At 41.1% G+C, this 19,664-nt stretch overlaps 1 long non-coding RNA gene and 1 pseudogene across 1 annotated transcript; both read right to left on the bottom strand.

Annotated features, from left to right (window-relative positions):
• Positions 1-4,453: 4,453 nt before the first annotated feature.
• Positions 4,454-7,030, bottom strand: LOC103245418 (anamorsin pseudogene; annotated as a pseudogene).
• Positions 7,031-11,451: 4,421 nt separating this feature from the next.
• Positions 11,452-19,436, bottom strand: LOC140710483 (uncharacterized). Its single transcript, XR_012091528.1, has 2 exons — positions 19,344-19,436; positions 11,452-17,074 (listed from the first exon to the last, which is right to left on the bottom strand). It is a non-coding gene; the product is annotated as an uncharacterized lncRNA (long non-coding RNA).
• Positions 19,437-19,664: the final 228 nt, after the last annotated feature.

Here is a 19,664-nt window from a genome sequence, read left to right as displayed (position 1 = left end):
CATCCAATCTCCCATGTTCATTGCCATCCCCTCCCCAGCATGGTAACCTCTTCATCGCGCTCACTCTCTGACGCTCCATTCCAGGTCATCCCTCTGCCAGTGTACCCTCTTCACCTCGCCTCTTGAAATCTTCACCTTGAAATCTTCTTTGAGCCTCCCCTCCAGTAGACGCCCTCCTTACTCCACTTAGGCTCTGACTCCCCCTGCTGGGCCACCTTCACAGCAACACCCCTCTCACCGGGCTAAGGCTCTAATTCCCCAGGTTGGGCTATCTCCCCTATGGACTCTGCTCTCCTAGTTCAGGCTCTGATATCCAACACTGGGCTGCCCCTATCTGGATATCTGTCTCACCCTGGGGCTCCTACTCCAGTACGCCATGCTGCACTGTCCCAGGACATGACCACCTCTCTTTCTCTCTCTGCTGGAGCTCTGAACTCCTCCGTGCCAGGCTTCCTCCTACATGACTGGCCTTCTCTCCCTACCTGGGCTCTGACCATGCCAGGACTTTCCACTATGGGGATGCTTTACTCACCCTTCTCAGGCTCTGATAATACTGTTCTAACCTATTGCAGCTGCCTCCCCCTACCTCACCAAATCCCCATCATGTGGCATGTTCTTACTAGCCATTTATACATCTTCCTTTGTCAAATGTCTGATTGGGTTTTTGCCCACTTATAAAGTTGTTTTTCTTGTGTATTGGTTTGTAGGAGTTCATATATTCTGGATCCAAGTCCTTTTTAAATCAATGCATTGAGAATGTTTTCAACCACACTGTGGCCTGCTTTTTATTTTCTTAATGGTATTGAGCAGAAATTTTTACTTATTACAAAGTTCAACGTGTAAGTTTTTAATTTTACGGCTAGTGCGCTTTTTTGTGTGTCCTGTCTGAAACACTTACCTAAATTCAGAAAGATATTCTCCCATTTAAAAAAAAAAAATTGTGTATGCTATGAGACAGAGGTCAAAGTTATTTTTAACGCAGATATCCAATTTTCCAACACCATTTATTGAAAAATATATTCATTTCCTGATGAATGACCTTGGGTCTTTTGTCAAAAATCAATTACCAGCTGAACATGATGGCTCACACCTGTATTCCCAGCACGTTGGGAGGCCAAAGCAGGAGGACTGCTTGAGATCAGGAGTTCAAGACCAGCCTGAGCAACACAGTGAGACTGTCTCTACAAAAATTTAAAAATTAGCCAGGTGTGGTAGGGTGCACCTGTACTCCTAGCTACTCAGGAGGCTGAGGTGGATGATCACTTGAGCCCACGGGACAGAGGCTGCAGTGAGCTATAATTGTGCCACTGCAGTGCAGCCTGAGAGAGAGCAAGGCCCTATCTCTAAAAAATAAACAAGTAAATAAATAAATTGCCATATATTGGAGATTCATTTCTGGACTCTATTCTATTCCATTGATCTGTAGTCTATCAATACACCAATATCCCATGGTACTTGGTTACCATAGCATTTATTTATTTATTTATTTATTTAGAGACAGAGTTTTGCTCTTGTTGCCCAGGGTGGAGTACAATGGCATGATCTTGGCTCACCACAACCTCTGCCTCCCGGGTTCAAGCAATTCTCCTGCCTCAGCCTCCCGAGTAGCTGGGATTACAGGCATGTGCCACCACACCTGGCTAATTTTGTATTTTTAGTAGAGATGGGGTTTCTCCATGTTGACCAGGCTGGTCTCAAACTCCTGACCTCAGGTGATCCGCCTGCCTCGGCCTCCCAAAGTGCTGGGATTACAGGTGTGAGCCACTGTGCCTGGCCACTATTGCATTGATAATCAGGTGGTATAAGCTCTCCAATTCTGTTCTTCTTTTGCAAGATTGTTTTTCCTAGGTCTTTGAATTTTCTATATCTAACTATGTGTATCGAAAACCATGAGTCTACAGCAATTCTTTATTTTTATTTTTAGTAAAGACAGGGTTTCCCAGCCTATTGCCCAGGCTGGTCTGGAACTCCTGGGCTCAAGCAATCTGCCCACCTCTGCCCCCTAAAGTGCTGGGTGGGATTACAGGTGTGAACCATCATGCCCATCTATGCCAATACTTCTAATTCCAATCCAATGCCATATAAATATAAATTTTACACTCAGCTTGATTTGCTACAAAGAAAGTACTGTTTGGTATTTTGATCGGGATTATGTTGAATCTATATATCAAATTGGGGAAAATTGTTACCCTAATAATACTAAATTTCTATTCTGTGAACATCATATATTGCCATTCATTTAGGTATTTGCTAAATTTTCTTACAATGTTTTATAGTTTGGAGTATAAATGTCTTGAAGATATTTTATCAAACTTATTCTCAAATATTTTATACTTTTGAATAGTATCATAAGTGGTATTTTTAAAGTTTATATTTCAATTATTTGTTGGTAGCATATACAAATATAGTTGACTGTATATTGACTTTGTATTACACAATATTTTTAAATTCACTTTTCAGTTTTAGTATTTTTTCATAGATTTTTAAGGACTTTAAATGTAAACAATCATGACTGCCATAAAGACAGTCTTGCTTCATTTTTTTTCAATCTGCATACCTATTTCTTTTTCCTGTCTTATCACACTGGCTAGGACTTTCAATATAATGTCAAACAGAAGTGGTGATAATGCATATTCTTACCTTTTCCTCATTTTAGGGAAGTATCATTCTGGCTCTGTCACCCATGCTGGAGTACAGTGGCACAATCTCAGCTCACTGCAATCTCTACCTCCTGGTCTCAAGCAATCCTCCCACCTCAGCCTCCCACAGCTTGGTTAATTTTTTGAATTTTTTTGTAGAGACAGGGTCTCACTATGTTGCCCAAGATGGTATATTTAATTTTCTACTTATGTTATAAACCTTGCAAATATTTGTTATAATTGTTGTTTTAATAGTAAATGGTCGGCTGTGAGGCATGCTGGCTCACACCTGTAATCCCAGCATTTTGGGAGGCCAAGGCAGATGAATCACCTGGTCTCATCAGCAGTTCAAGACCAGCCTGGCCAACACGGTGAAACCCTGTCTCTACTAAAAATATAAAAATTAGCCAGGTATGGTGGCAGCTGCCTATAATCCCAGTTACTAGGGAGGCTGAGGCAGGAGAATTGCTTGAATCCAAGAGGTGGAGGTTACAGTGAACCAAGATCATGCTACTGCACTCTAGCCTGGGTGGCAGAGCGAGACTCCATCTCAAAAAAGAAAAAAAAAGGGAGAATGGTCTTCTTTCATATTTACTGGGCAGGATGACATGGGATCATTTTCTTTTGACCTGATAAATTACTTTAGGATTTCTTCTCATGTTAGTCTACTAGGTGTGCAACTTCACAGTTCTTATTTGCCTGAGGACATTTTTTTCACTTTCATATTTGAAGTTTTTTTTTGGTGGAGGGTAACAGAATTCTAGGTTGACAGGGTTTTTGTTTAGCTTTGTATTTCTTTCAGCATTTTAAAGATGTTACTGTCTTCTGCTGTCCATAGGTTTTTGATAAGATATCAGTTATCTTTACTGTTGTTCCCCAAGAGAAATTGTATCATTTTTTTCTCTGACTGCCTTTATTGTTATTATTATTATTATTTTTGTTGTTGTTGAGACGGAGTCTCGCTCTGTCACCCAGGCTGGAGTGCAGTGGCCAGATCTCAGCTCACTGCAAGCTCCGCCTCCAGGTTTTACGCCATTCTCCTGCCTCAGCCTCCCGAGTAGCTGGGACTACAGGCGCCCGCCACGTCGCCCGGCTAGTTTTTTGTATTTTTTTAGTAGAGACGAGGTTTCACTGTGTTAGCCAGGATGGTCTCGATCTCCTGACAGCGTGATCCGCCCGTCTCGGCCTCCCAAAGTGCTGGGATTACAGGCTTGAGCCACCACGCCCGGCCTATTTTTTTTTTTTTTTAAGGCTGAGTCTCACTCTATTGCCTAGGCTGGAGTACAGTGGCATGATTTCTGCTCACTGCAACCTCCGTCTTTCCGGTTCAAGTGATTCTCTTGCCTCAGCCTCCCGAGTAGCTGGGATTACAGGTGCCCACCACCACGATTGGCTACCTTTTGTATTTTTAGTAGAGGCGAGGTTTCACCATATTGGCCAGGCTGGTCTCGAACTCCTGACTTGAGGTGATCCACCCGATTCATCCTCCCAAAGTGCTGGGATTATGGGCGTGAGCCACCACGCCTGGCCCTGGGCTGCTTTTAGGATTTTCTTTTTGGACCAGGTTTGGTGGCTCATGCCTGTAATCCCAGCAGTTTGGGAGGCCGAAGAGGACGGATCACTTGAGGTCAGGAGTTCGAGACCAGCCTGGCCAACATGGCGAAATCCCATCTCTACTAAGAATACAAAAATTAGCTGGGTTTGGTGGCATGTGTATGCAGTCCCAGCCACTCAAGTGGCTGAAGCACGAGAATCGCTTGAACCCAGGAGGTGGAGGTTGCAGTGAGCTAAGATAGTTACACTGCACTCCAGCCTGTGCAACAGAATAAGACTTTATCTCAAAAAAAAAGAGATTTTCTTTTTATATTGTTTTCAGAAGTTTTATTGTGCTGTGCTTAGGTGTGCATTTATTATCCTGCTTGAAGCTTTTCAAATCTGTGAACTTTATCATTTATTAGATTAGGAAAATTCTCAGCCATTATTTTTTCAAGATTACTTACGTTCTTTCTCTTTCTCTTCTCTTTCTAAATGCTAATTACACATACGTTAGACCTTTTGCCTATGCCCCACATCTCTGTTATTTTTTATCCCCATTATGTTTTTTCCTTCTGTGTTCCATTTGAATATTTTCTATGACTATTTTTGAATCTAGACTGGTGCTGTAACCATTCAAATAGTTCTTAATTTCAGATATTTCAACTTGCATTTATAAATGTCCATTTGATTCCTATTCATAGATTCAAATGATCAGTTAAAGTACTTTATCTTTTCATCTATGTTATCCATCTTTCCAATTTTTTAAAACATACTCATGATCATTATTTTTAAGTCCTTGTCCACTGACTCTTGTATCTGAATCATCTCTGGGTCTGCTTCTTTTACTATTTTATCTCATAATTGGTTGTTTCTTCCTTTTTCTTTTTTTGTTGCATGTTCAGTGATTTTTTTTTATATGCTGGATATAGTGATTAAAACAGTGGATGGGCTCTAGATTATATTCTTCTGCATGTTGAATCTTGTTCTAGCAGCAAATTGAAATTTAGCCCTCACATGCCATAATTGACACGTCTTATTTGAGAATTACAAAATTTGATCATGATCATATTGTAGCCTATCAAAGTGCTCTAGAAATTTTCAGTGGTTTACATGAAGTGGTCATGGGTGTCTGGAGCACCCTGAAACTGTATCAAAGTTGTACATATTTCCAAACATTTTTATTTTATTTATTTTCAAGATCTGCAGCAAGTTTAATACCTGAAGGTTAACAGAAATGACATCAGGACACAGATGCAATGCTACAGTAAAATGGGGCTGGGGGTAGAACAGGGCAGAGGGACACTGGATATCATCACAACAACCAGTGAATGACTCCTCTGGTGCCCTGAGGTCATGAGACACTTGACTGTGTCACAAAGAATGGAGTAAACGAACAACTCTGAAAGACAAGTAAGGTGGCAGCATTGCTGAGATTAGACTAGGGGCCAGGGCCTGGAGCTTTGTCACAGAGTGTTGATGCTCAAGCATGCCTGGGCTCAAGAGTGTCTGGTCAGCATTTAACATAAGGAGAAGGGCTTCTTCAGGACATACTCCCTTCTCTTAACACGAGGTGAAGAAACCCATCCCATTCTGGGTAACGGGGCCCCATAATACCTTGGTCTTTTGATACACAGCAGCACTACACACAACTGTGCCCCCCAGCCAGCTTCACTCTGTCTGCTAAGCACCCACTTTGCAAACGGATCTCAAACAGAGAAAAGAAATCCAGAGGAGGTGGGAGGAGCACAGTGGTGGGATTTGAGGAAGAGGAGTTGGCCAGAGGAGCAGATGTGTCCCATGTCAGGTCCCTCCTAGGCATGGTGAAGACTGCTATCGCTCAGAAGCACCTTTTCCCCAGGTTTGAAGGCTGGCATCCCAAGGTAGGGGCGGCTGGCACAGCAGAAACTATCGCCCAGATAGCAGTTTCCACAAGCTGACTTGGGCTGGGAGCTCATCTGCTCCCTTGACTTCTCTTTTTCCAGTTCTTCGGCAAGGCCAGGGGTGCAGCTCTGGCGGGTCTTCCTTTTTTTCCCTTCCCCACAAGAAGCAGTCCGCAGGGGAGCCGGATCTGGCTTCTTCAAATCTTCTGGATCCAGCAGCTCCTCTAAGTCAATGAGAGCCATGCTGTCATCCTCCATATCATTGGCTGAGAGGGTCCACAGCTTGGCAGCAGCACCCAGCAAGCTTCACTGAAGGAGATGACTTCTTGGTGATGGAAAGCTTAAGCTAACTAGAAGAACCCACTTCAAAGTTTGCTTGTTTTTTTTGCTTGTGATCTGAACAAATAGCAGGCTGTCACTTTCATGACCCAGGTGTTCTTGAATAGACTGTACCTCCTCAGGGCTTAAGGGCTCCCATGGCAGCTCTTTTACTTCCACAAGACCAGAAGGAGTCAGGGCTGAACACGGCTTGCTGTCTTTGCTTTGCTATTGTTACCTACAGCTGTCTCTATGGTTCTTTCAGAAAAAGACATCCACTAGGCTGAAGGATCCGGGCGATTTCAGGCAAAAATCTCAGCACTGTGCAGAGTGGTGCTTCCCAGGCCTAAACCCAACAAAATAATGTCAAAGCTGGATTATTTGTGGGCAGACTGCAACAGGTGGTTGATGTTTTCCACAGACATGCGGCCCTCATTGCCAGTTAACATTTGAAGTTTATCCACCAGATCTTTCAGAGCCTCCACTGGGGATGACTTACCCCAGACCACTGCCACAAACTGGCTAGCAGAGATCCCAAAGTCTGCCATTCCTGCAGTGCAGTGCTGATGAACCTAAAAACTGCTGCCTGGGCTAGCTCCCAGCTTCTCCTCAGTCGTCGACCCCATGCAAACATTTTCAAAATGAAAAGCCACTCTCATGTTCTCCCTCTGTGCACTTTGCTGTTGGTGTGACAAGGCACCTAAAGATGTTTCTGGCTTTTTTTTTTTTTTTGGTAAGGTGGTGTTAACTATATGGTTATTGACTAGAAATTCTAAGTTATCAACTGTGTGTATATATGTATATATTATATATATATAATATACATATATTATATATAATGTATATGTATATATGCATATATTGTATATAATATATACATATATACCTATATATAATATATACACATTATACATATAATACATGTATATATTATATATGTATTATATGTACTATATGTAATGTATATATTATATTGTGTATATGTATATATGTATATGTAATATATAATATGCATATATTGTATATTATATATATATTTGTAAAAAGAACAAAACAAACGAGATGAACTCTTGACGCTCCCTGCTTGGCATCGAGGCTATGGAGAAGATGCCTTTTGGAGGGGCAGTAGCTCAGGGCGTGCACTGTGAGGCTGGGCCTGTTGACTCTGCAGTGGCATCCATTTAGCTTCAGATTGTCTTGTTTCTGTATATAGTGACAGCATTCTGCTGCCATCTCAGCCGTGGACAAAGGGGGATCAACTGGCATGAGAAGCTTTTTTGTTTCGTTTTGTTTTGTTTTAGTTAAGTGCGGTAGTTTTTAAACTGTTTGTTTCTAAACAAACTGTAGAACTCTTCCCTGTCAGCAAAGCGAAGAGCCACTGTATCAATGAAAGTTCAAGAATCTTCCGTACTTAAACACAATTTGTTATTTTATTTTTTGTATGTTTAGAATGTTGAAATTTTTTGAGGTTAAATAAATGGTATTACATTAAAAAACAGATAAATAAGTAAATAAATAAAAAAATTTAGCCTTCACTCCTACTGTGTAACACTGGTAATTCATGGTCCATAATCCTAGGATGTGGGTTTTCCAGTCTCTGTGAATACCTCGGCATCCATGAAGGTTTACACATTCTACATTAGAATGAGCCTAACGGCTTGCATATCCACATTATTGTGCAACCTCTGAAATCTCTGTTCAGCTCTCAGCTTCCCGAAAACTATTATCTGCTAGACATTCTGAAGTCTTGCCCTGAAAATACAGATCTTAACAGTGCGCTGAATAGCTGAGGGAAATTTTAATGCAATTTTTGAGGGCTCCTTTTCTGTAGCTCCTGTCTCTAAGTGACCTTGCCCTCCAAACCCAACTGTGTTAGAAGGCCTGAGCTCCAATCTTTGTTTTTCTGCCCAGAGACACTGCTGCTCTCTCTTTGGGCTCCATCTCTCTGTGCTGGGATGAATGTGAGGTTGGCCACATGCTTCCTTTTACTGAAGGATAATAATCCAGTGACGCATGTTGTCATTTTACGTAATGTGTCTAGCTTCTATTGTTGTTTACATCAGAAAGGTGAGTCCAATACCAGCTCCTCAATCATGACTGGAACTGGATGTCAAGAAATTTATTTTTTTAAAGGAATAAATTTGGAAAACCATTATGCTTTCCCCATCTCTAGTTGTAGTGCACGGCTACACATAAAAAGCCTCTTACTACATACTCTGACTAAAATTCAGATTACAAGTTGTATTTTCCTGGCCAGTGCTAAGAGCCAAGAAAGTTCTATATTTTTATAGGGTTCTGTCTTTTATTTTCATATCTTCCATAAAACACTTAATCATGGCTGGGCGCGGTGGCTCATCTCTGTAATCTCAGCACTTTGGGAGGCCGAGGTGGGTGGATCACCTGAGGTTAAAAGTTCGAGACCAGTCTGACCAATATGGTAAAACTCCAGCTCTAATAAAAAGTACAAAAAAATGACCGGGTGCGGTGGCTCATGCCTGTAATTCTAGCACTTTGGGAGGCCAAGGCTTGTGGATCACCTGAGGTCAGGAGTTTGAGACCAGCCTGGCCAACATGGCAACACGTCGTCTCTACTAAAAATACAAAAATTAGACAGGCGTGGTGGCGGGCACCTGTAATCCCAGCTACTCAGGAGGCTTAGGCAGGAGAATCGCTTGAACCCAGGAGGTGGAGGTTGCAGTGAGCTGAGATCACACCACCACATTCCAGCCTGGGCGACAAGAGTGAAACTCAATCTCAAAAAAACAAAAAACAAAAAATCCCAAAAATGAGTAACAACAAGATAGAATATATTTGACCTAATCTTTTAGGATTTTTCTATTATTCCTGTAAGAGGAATAAAACTTTAAAATTTACTTTTTTTTTTTTTTTGAGACATTTGGCTCTTGTCACCCAGGCTAGAGAGCAATGGCACAATCTCAGCTCACTGCAACTTCCAGCTCCAGGGTTCAAGCGATTCTCCTGCCTCAGCCTCCCGAGTAGCTGGGATTACAGGTGTGTGCCACCATGCCGAGCTAATTTTTATATTTTTAGTAGAGACAGTGTTTCATCATGTTGGCCAGGGTTGTCTTGAACTCCTGACCTCAGGTGATCTGCCTGCCTCAGCCTCCCAAGTGCTGGGACTACAGGCATGAGCCACTGTGCTCGGCCAATATTGATTTTCATAATAATAGCACACTATAGAAAAAAATATTTCTTAGGTCAAAGACGGAACATGGAAGTACAAGTGCTCAGATTTCCTTCAAAAGTGAAATAAGAGGGAAATAGATGAGTTTTGTCACCCCATTTTTTCTCGCTTTTTGATAAAAACAAAATCTAAAGGAATAAAAGCCGTGCCCAAGTACCTTCACTAAAAATGGCTTGTACACAAAATTAGATCAGAGTTAGGAAGATCTGTAATTCCTATTTCTCCTACAAATTGTCTTTTAAGACAATTCAATTCCTGGTTAGGGCCCTAAAATAAAAGACAATTCCTGGGTAGGAGCCCAAAATAAAATTTTTATAGTAGAAAAATCTTCTGTGTTATGGTCATAGAAACTGGAATTTACTTTTGTTTCCCTCATTTTGGAAAGAATAAACAAGTTACTTAGCAATCTCTGTTTCCCCAATACCCTATTGTTATTTACTTGACATTGAAGATTAAAGTTATTTAAACGTTTCGAAGATACTTTTTAAAGTCTGGAGCTCACTATGTTTAAAGTATTCATTAAGTCATTAAATATATATTAAATATTTAATGTTCAAATAATGGAGGGGTAATAAAAATGAATCAAACATTTTTCTTCAAGGATTTATTGTAATTTTGTGGGAGGGGTAAATAAGCACAGAATGTGGAAGAAAGCAGCCACTTGCTATACTTTACAATGTTATGCAAGTTCAAGGAGAGGAAAGCTCTTGTTTGTGTGGGTAAACTGGATCAAAGGTTTCAAAGGAGGCAGTGATATCAAATGTGGTCTTAAATTTTGGGTAGAATTTTGAGTGGTGGGGAAAAAAGGATAGACTGTACAGGTGCAATAACTGCATAGTCAAAGAGAGAAAACAAAAAGGAATAATGGAAGGTCTAATTTGCCTGGAAATTAAAGAGATAACACTGGAAAGGTAGTATGAGGTCTTCTTTGGGGAGTTTTAATGCCAGGTTGGGGAAAGCAGGCCACAGGGAACCAGAGAGGCTGTTGTTGACCAGAGGAGCACTGGAAATGGAACTCAGAAACATTCATCTGGCCACAAGACCACATCAAGACCTCAGGGCCAGTGCTGATCTAGGCAAGACTTTCCAACTACCCAATCTTGAACAAGGTAGTGAATTCTCATAAAATTAAATTCAATGTAGAGGAGTGTCCTATATTCTAAAGCTGAGTCCTCTCTACATTACCATTTTAAAAATAGTCTATAGAATAAAAGATACGTTTTTTAAAGAATGTCTTTATCTGGCAAAATTAAAAGTTGGGAATTCTATGTTGGTCCTAAACCCTTTTTTGAAATGTTATTGGTGAGAAAACCCAAAGCCTGGGAACTCTTAGCACACGGTGCCAATTTAGACATGAGAAAGAGTGAGGCGAGCTTGCTTGGATAGAGTGGTGCAAAAGTGGGGCTGGTAGGAGGAAAGGTAGTTGGAAATTTAGAGGACAATTCCAAGGGTACCATTAATCAAAACAGGAGAGCCAGGAGGAAAAGGTAGTTTGGTGGAGGCAGAGTAGGCAGAGGCTGGCAAGGAAGAGATTCATTTTGGAAATGTCATGTGGTTTGTTCCTGTAAGACAGCTGTTTGGAAATGCCCAATGAGCAATTAAAATGTGAGTCTGCAGCTTGGGAGGGGACGGTTACTGATTGGTGAAACAACAGGCATTTATTTTATACTTACTATGAGCCAAGCACTAAGTTTGGGGGAAAGAGACACATTTACATGTTATTCTATAGACTCCCTTGCACTGATCTTTTCTTCATTAAGTACTTGTTAATATAATCCTTCTATCTGTTTTATGGTGCTGTGAACATGTAAGCCAAGATACAATGGAAATACAATATTCACATTTACAACTGGTCTACAAACGAACAGGAAACTAAGACCGAAAAAAACCTTTATTATTGTATTAGTTACTAGCATAGGCTACAGTAACAAACAGATACAAGCACATAATGGCACAGCCCCATAGAAGTTTCTTGGTCACAATTCATCTCTTGGTGGGCAAGTAAATAGGTTGCTGAAATGACTCTTAAGAGACACAGCCTGAGAGGGGGTCCACCTCATAAACACAAGGTTTCCAAGGGTCACTGCATCTCAGTCAGTATGCAGTGGCACTTTCAAGCCTTTAAGTGGCAGCATCACTTCCACTTATAATCAACAAGCTAGAACCCAGTCACATGGCCCCATCTAACTGCAAGAGTCATCTAGGAAACATAGTCAAGTTCTGTGTTCAAGAAGAGGAAATGGATTTTGTTGAACAATGAGCAGACTGCCTAATTTTCATTAAATTATCTGAGAAAAAAAGTTAAATTATAAGAAATAAAACACTGGGTCCTGAAGAACACTTAGTGTACCAATGAACAGAATCTTTAGCACTGATTCTCTGGAAAGAAGTAATTTGCACTTATAAGGAACTTCTATTCAGGTAACAGTTAAACCATGTTTTATTAGAAACAAAACAGCTGAGTTCCAATATTGTTCAGAGTCCTTGCAAGGGTATCATTTGTTTTTTCTAGCTGAATAGTAATCTAAGCTAACTGATCTGAAATGATGGGAAAGAAGACAATATTCCAGTATTAATATGTTTTCTACAAGCACATCATTGATAATCTTCCTCTTTGTTCCCAGGAATATATAGGCCTCTTCAATGTGTTTGTGGTTTTTGCATTCGTTTCACCATCAGCATTTTTTCTTCACAATTGTCCTTCAATGACTGCATCCTGTTATGAACCCTTACTTAGCCTGTGACCACTTGCCTACTTCCAGATTTTGACTAAATTCTCAAACCCTTCATGTTAGTTCTGCACTTGAGCCTGAACTTGTGCTCAGAGTAGCAGACAGAAATCCATTAGCAGTAATCCGTCACTGCTCAAGATCTTTTATCATCTGATATCTAGAGATATTTCCATTTATCTATGAAATATATAGATTATCCCTTAGAATTAAATTCCCTGTAATTTAAAAATCAAATATCCCTACTAGGGATATTTCTTTTCCAAGTCTTAAGATTATCACCAGTTCTGCTTTGGTAGAGTTTTTTTGTTTTTTGTTTTTTGTTTTGAGATGGAGTCTCACTCTGTCACTCAGGCTGGAGTGCAGTGGCACCATCTTGGCTAGTTGCAACCTCCACGTCCCAGGTTCAAGCCATCCTCCTGCCTCAGCCTCCCAAGTAGATGGGATTACAGGTGTGCGCCACCACACTGAGCTAACTTTTGTATTTTTAGTAGAGATGGGGTTTCACCATGTTGGCCAGGCTGGTCTTAAACTCCTGACTTCAACTGATCTGCCCACCTCGGTCTCAAAAAGTGCTGGGATTACAGGTGTGAGCCACAGTGCTCAGCCGAGGAAGTCTTATTGACACCAGCAGGAATATATTGTTTCTTCTGACTTCAAATTTGGGAAGGCAAGCATTTGAAAAGAAATTGGGATTTCAGATATTAGCTCTGCTTTACATTGATCCTAAATAGGTGATACGGTCTCTTGCTGGTAAGTAGTAGGGAGGAAGAGGGGAGATACTATGGGAGTAACATGGATCATCGGGAAACCTTCACAGCATTATTTTGTTAGAACATGTTCAAGGATTTTTGGTTTTGGTCACCTAGCACCAGAACACTTTGTTTAGGCAGAGTCCTAAAACAGGCAGGAGGCAGGGTCACACATCCCACCGTAGAAGCTAAAGGAGGAAGATAATCTTTTTTCTCTGACAGCTGGGGCATCTGCAAATGTTCTTGCCAAGGGCTTTCAACCTCGAGGGAGTGACACAAAAAGGCAAGATGCTGAGATCATTGTAGGTATGGTGGGGTTCACAGCCCACAGCATAGAGATGACTTCTGAGGTGTGGGGTCCTCTGAAGACTGTATCTAGGGCAGGGACCATCTTGGCTGTGCTCCAGGTTGCCAGCTTCCTTGGCTTCTTATTCTTTCCTGGACCTTGTTCTTCTTTAGCTCTGTGACAGACTTATAAAAACTGCCTTTTTCTTGCGTTGGTCAGGGTAAATTTCTGTTGTTTTCACCAAAAATTCTGACTAGCATAAACATTCCACATATCATCTACACCTATAATTTCCATTAAAATAACTGTTTCATTGCAAAAATTATCAATGGAAAACTTTTAAAATATAGACAAAAGACCCCAAAACCAAAAACCACTATGACCTCATCACCCATGCAAAACCATTGTAATCAAAGTTTTTAAACATTTTTTGGTACATACTCTCCCAGACTTTTCTCCTGGGCATATGAGTCTTTTCTGTTTTTTTGTTTTTTTTTTTTTTTCTTTTTCATTTTCCCTCTTCCCCTTTCTTTTCTTCTTTTCTTTCGCTATTATAAAAGTGCTATGATATGATGATCAACATGTCCACTATACATCTTTGCACACTTGTATCCTGAGTTTGTCTGCTCTTCTGCCGTATCTATAGAATTACTTCTCAGCGTGAACACAGACATGAGTTGGTCTAGCCTAGTGAAAAATGTTTGTCACACTTACTTGACTTGCCCTCCAACAAATAGATGTAGAAGTGGTAATTCTCATATACAAGAAGGCATATACAATAATTTCACGTACATTATTGAGTTATAAGACCAATGCAAGGCTGGGCAGCACGGCTCACATCTGTAATCCCAGCACTTTGGAAGGCCCAGGCAGGAGGACTGCTTGAGCTCAGGAGTTTGAGACTAGCCTGGCCAACATGGTGAGAGCTCATCTCCATAAAAATTTAAAAATTAGCCAGGTGTGCTAGTACATGCCTGTGGCCCCAGTTACTTGGGAGACTGAGGCAGGAGGATTGCTTGAGTCCAAGAAGTCAAGGCTGCAGTAAGCCATGATCGCATCACTGCACTCCAGCCTGGGTGACAGTGAGACCCTGTCTCAAAAAGGAAAAAAAGACCAATGCAGCAGAGTAAAACATGAAACATGTTCCTCCACTGGGTAAAAGTCCTCTAACACCTATCATGGCTATCTCATTTTGTCATGTACAAATGAATTCAAGGTTTTTATACTATAGTTGCTAGGATCCAGAACTTCCAAACAAAGTTTAGGGTATACATATACTCTCACCTGAAAGGACCCAATATTTCAACTAGAAATACATTAAAAATTTACTAATTTATCAGAATGCATTAAATTGATCTCTAATTCAAGAGGCGTTGTAGGAAATGTTTTACAGATAGATCATTACTTAGAGGTACAAATAACAATTGCCATTACAAAGCAGAGAATCTAAGAGGATTTAATTATTGTACACAATTTTACTATGTATATGAAAGTTACAAATGCCATTTGCAAATAGTAAAAATATTAAAAGTTCCTAAAAAGACTGATCACTACCTCACATCTTAATAGATTTTAGTATTCTTTCCTTCATAGAGGTAAACCTCAACTCCAGATGGATTAAAACAAATCAGTAGACTCTAAATTAATTGTATTTCTATTTTACAACCAAAATTGCCTTAGGTCACTTTGTTCTATAGCTCCTCATTCCATTATCTGTCTTTAAGGCATTTCTTTTTTTCCTTCACAGTCATATTTTAATACTAAAAGTAAGAGCTTACAGCTCTGGTTTTCTTCCTGATGAATGGTAAACAAACTTCCCTCATTGCTACTTCAAAATTGTCTTTAATATATTTAAGAAACTGATTCACAAAATTTTTAGAGACTTCCAAACAAGTGTGCAAGTGATTTTTTTTTTTTTTTTTTTGAGATGGAGTTTCGCTCTTGTTGCCCAAGCTGGAGTGCAATGGCGTAATCTTGGCACATGGCAACCTCTGCCTCCTGGGTTCAAGTAATTCTCCCATCTCAGCCTCAGCCTCCCGAGTAGCGGGGATTATAGGCACGTGCCACCAAGCTCGGCTAATTTTTTTTTTTTTTTTGTATTTTCAGTAGAGATGGGGTTTTACCATGTAGGCCAGGCTGGTCTTGAACTCCTGACTTCAGGTGATCCACCCGCCTTGGCCTCCCAAAGTGCTGGGATTACAGGCGTAAGCCACCACACCTGGCATTTTTTTTTTTTTATGAGACAGGGTCTGGCTATGTTGCCCAGGCTGGAGTGTAGAAGTACAATCTCGGCTCACTGCAACCTCCACCTCTCGGGCTCAAGTGATCCTCCCACCGCAGCCTCTGGAGTAGCTGGGACCACAGGTGCATGCCACCATGCCTGGCTAATTTCTTTTCTTTTTTTTTTTTTCATTTTTGGTAAAGATGGTTTCACTATGTTGCCCAGGCTGGTCTCGAACTCCTGAGCTCAAGCAATCTGCCTGCAGCTTCCCAAAGTGCTGGGATTACAGGCGTGAGCCACCGCACCCAGGCCTTTTTTTCCTTTTTAAAAGAAACCAACCATCTTAAAGCTGTTTGTAAAGATTTTGACTATTTTTTGTCTTTAGAGAAACAGGTCTTGCTATGTTGTCTGAGCTGTTCTTGAACTCTTGGGCTCAAGCGATCCTTTCACTTCAGCCTCCCAAGTAGCTGGGCCTACAGGGGCACATCACTATGCCTGGCTTATTAATTTAATTTTAAAAGTCACATATATGACTGTTTTCATCCAACAGTGCTTTTTGTCCATGACCAACCCATTGATAAAGTAATTACCCAATCATTAAAAAAAAAAAAATTCCTTTTTCTAAATTATCAAATACTTTATTAAGCAAAAGAAAATAAGGAATAAACTTTTTAGATCCCAGGCTTCAACATTATTTTGCTATTCAAATAAAAATGTAGTAGTTTTCACATTTGTTACCACAGATTTCAAAATAATAATCTACATTCCTAAAAACTATTTACATATACAAACAAAAGAGAACATAATTAAGCTGGAGTTTTTCCATGTCATTGTCTTTGGGATTCAAGCAGCAGAACCATGATGTAGGTAAGAGTACTATGGCTGATTGCCAGTGATGTGATTCAAGTTCAAAAACAAAAAGTTGAGCTGTGGGTATATCAGCTTGACTCATAAAAAGGATGCTAACCAAAAGGTCTCCATCTTTAGAGACCAAACAAGGGCAAATGTGCTATTGGTGCAAAAGTAATTGTGGTTTTGCCTTTTTTAAAAATGGTAATTACTTTTGCACCAACCTAATAAAATGGCAATAGTAACAATATGGTTATTTGTAAAACAGTACTCTCCTACATATTTCGAAAGAGCCTAAAGATACTCATAGATCATAGGTCTTTAAGAACAAAAATAGGTTGCTTATTTATTTGGAATGGTTCTTGATAGAGGATATTCTGGAAGGCGGGAAGATCTTTCCTTCCTTGGCCACCTCTCTCTCTCTAGGGGGTCAAACTTTGAATTGTATCTCATTTATTCTTCTCAGTGTGACTCAAACCTACTTTCAGAGGTTAGAGACTCTACATCTTTCAAACACAATTCCTATTGTAGAATTACACAGTAGACAGGAACTCTTACCTGTTCCCAACTCCGTTTCAAAATTCAGCCAAGATTCCTTGATATAGGATTTCTTTTCTTTCTATATTTTCTGCATTGCCACTTAGAACACTTATTTACTCCTATAATATACAATAAAATGTAATTTAAAAAACAACTTTGTAAAATAAGATACGTAAGAGCAGTGGTTTTTTTTTATATTTGGTCATGTTGTGTGGGGCAAATACAGCTCAGCTTTGGCTGAGCTATATTCCTTTTTTTAATAATAAAAAAGCAAAAGCATATGAAAATTTTCTTACAAATAGATTTGTAAAAGAAAATTTCTTATTTCAAGTATGTAAGGAAAGTGGAAAGTATTCAATTGGTTATACATATGCTTTTAGATATTTCAGTTTCTGTAATGATTGACATCCAGTGAAGCCTTCTTTCAATTTTCTAACATTAATACAAAAGTTATCAAAATGTATAAAAGTAAGATGCTTCTAAAAACAACTGTCACATTTAATGTTTTGATTTAGTAATCAGGCCATGATTTTTTCAACTCTAATTTTGTTTCTGTACTTTCTCTTTAATGGGAGAGGGGGTGGGCTTCTAAGTCTTCCTCTTGAGTCTTTGTACAATAAAGTGAGCTATTTGCTTCTATTTAGCAGAGTTGGATGGGGCATATCTCTGCATTTGATTGGTTGGTTTTTAAGGGATTACTCCTCTGGAAAGACAGTCTCATATCGAATTGCTAGCAGCGTGGTCTTAACTGTAGTTCAACTTTTAAATAGAAGATGAACATTTACCATCAAAGAGAACACAAACTTCAGGACTCCTGTGTTACACAGATCATACACACTATATTGACCTGTTTTGATAAGGTTCTGTTTGAATACAACCCTAAACACCATATCCAGAAACAACAACTGTCTCAATGGCATAAATAGGTAATTTGGGGTTTCTCGTGTATTACAAAGAAGCCAATAAAACTTAGAATAAATTCCAACTATACAAATAGGCTTCAGTAAGATTAACAAAATCTGAGGATGACAGGTAAGTCAACAAGTTAAATAAATTATACTACTTATACCCAGACGAAATAAAACAATGACTTCTAACTTTTATGTTGCATTTCCCACCTACTCAGAGTAAACATCAGACTTCAAATTCCATTTATCATTTTATCTGAAAGAATTTCCTCAGTCAAATCCTTAGTTGCAGGGCTTTACACTTGCAATCCATCAGGTTGCAACATTAAAGTTACTACAGCTTCTTCCCCAGTGTAAGCATTCTGTATGTGTTTTATTTACATTGTCACTTTTTACTTCCTCCTCAACTTTATATGTCTAAGAATGAAACTGTATTGCTATTATGTAACAGTATTTTAACTTTGCAACATACATACTGGTTTCTCTCTCCTTTGAACCCGTGTTCCTGAAAAATAAACACAATGTATCCGGAAAAACTATCTTGAGGTGTGTGGGGAAGAGTGCAGACATGTAGAAACAGACACTAAAATACAGTTGTGTGGAAAGGTAAGGATGTATCTGTCCTTGTTGACAACAACCCCGTGGTTTATTAACAGCCACAGGCAGCCAACTTAGTGCCATAAGTCGGTAACCCAGTGGGCATCAGGGCTTTAGGGTCTCTTAAAACTTAATGTGATTCAAAAATACCCAAGGCAAGCACAACGAAAAACCTGGAGAAAGTGCTCCAGTTACAGCCTCCTTGGCAACCCAAACCGAACCAAATGACTCAGGTGGACGATTAGAATAAACCGTGCGCCGTTCTCTTTCACTAGGTCTATAAAGCCCATAAATTATGTTTGGTCCAGAAAACCAGGAGTTATGAGCACCTTCCTTTTCCACCTTTTAATATTCTGTATATCCAGCAACAGTTCTTAATCCATGGTCTTCATTCATTTATTGCCTAAACAAGATCTTGGGTGTCTCTTGGTGATCACTTCTTCCAAGCTGACCTTATGTGGCAGCAAACTGAAAAGCCTCTTCGTGGGAAGGGTCGCGACCGCGCGGTAAGTCATCCAAAAGTGGAAGCATCTTGCTTTTACTGACTTATGTATACGCGGGTGGCGATGGCGGCGGCCTGACCAGGACGAGGCCGGAGGGGAAGGGGCGCGCGGGCTGGGCGGCCGCGGCGGGGGTGACGGGGGCAGCCACGCTCCCCAGCGCCGGACCCGGGACACGACGAACCCCTCCCCGCATTGCACCCTGACCCCTCCCCTCCTTCCAGGCCTTTCATCTGCCCTCCCGCTGGGCAGCCAGCGGCCCCCGGACCTCAAGCCTCCCGCCTCCTTCCGCAACCCCGTCGCGCCGCCCCGCGAAGCCCTCAGCCGGGCGGGGACCCCGACCCGACCCCTCCGGCCGCGCCCCTCCCCCTCGTAGAACGCACCTGCGGCCCCGCCCCCGGCCGAACGCTGAGGCGGCGGCGGGCTGGCGAGGCCGGGCGGCTAGGCCCTCGAGGCACAGTCACCTTCCCTTCCCCCGCCATTCCGCCCACCCCCCTCACTCAGCCACAGAGCAGCCGCTGCGCTCCTCAGCCGCCCCGAAATCTAAAGGGGTCCGTCTCCGGCACCACAACCAAATGGCCGAGCCTCCCTGGCCGGCTGCGCAGCCCGCCCATTGGTCCCTTCCCCCCCCGCCGCCGCTGCCATTGGCTGTTGCCCGGAGACCCTCGGCAGCGATTGGCTCGGGCCGCTGCCGCTCGTCCGCG

This window comes from Chlorocebus sabaeus, chromosome 26, assembly GCF_047675955.1.
Source record: "Chlorocebus sabaeus isolate Y175 chromosome 26, mChlSab1.0.hap1, whole genome shotgun sequence".
NCBI classification, from domain to species: Eukaryota; Metazoa; Chordata; class Mammalia; order Primates; family Cercopithecidae; genus Chlorocebus; species Chlorocebus sabaeus.
This window is presented reverse-complemented; position numbering and strand designations above follow the sequence as displayed.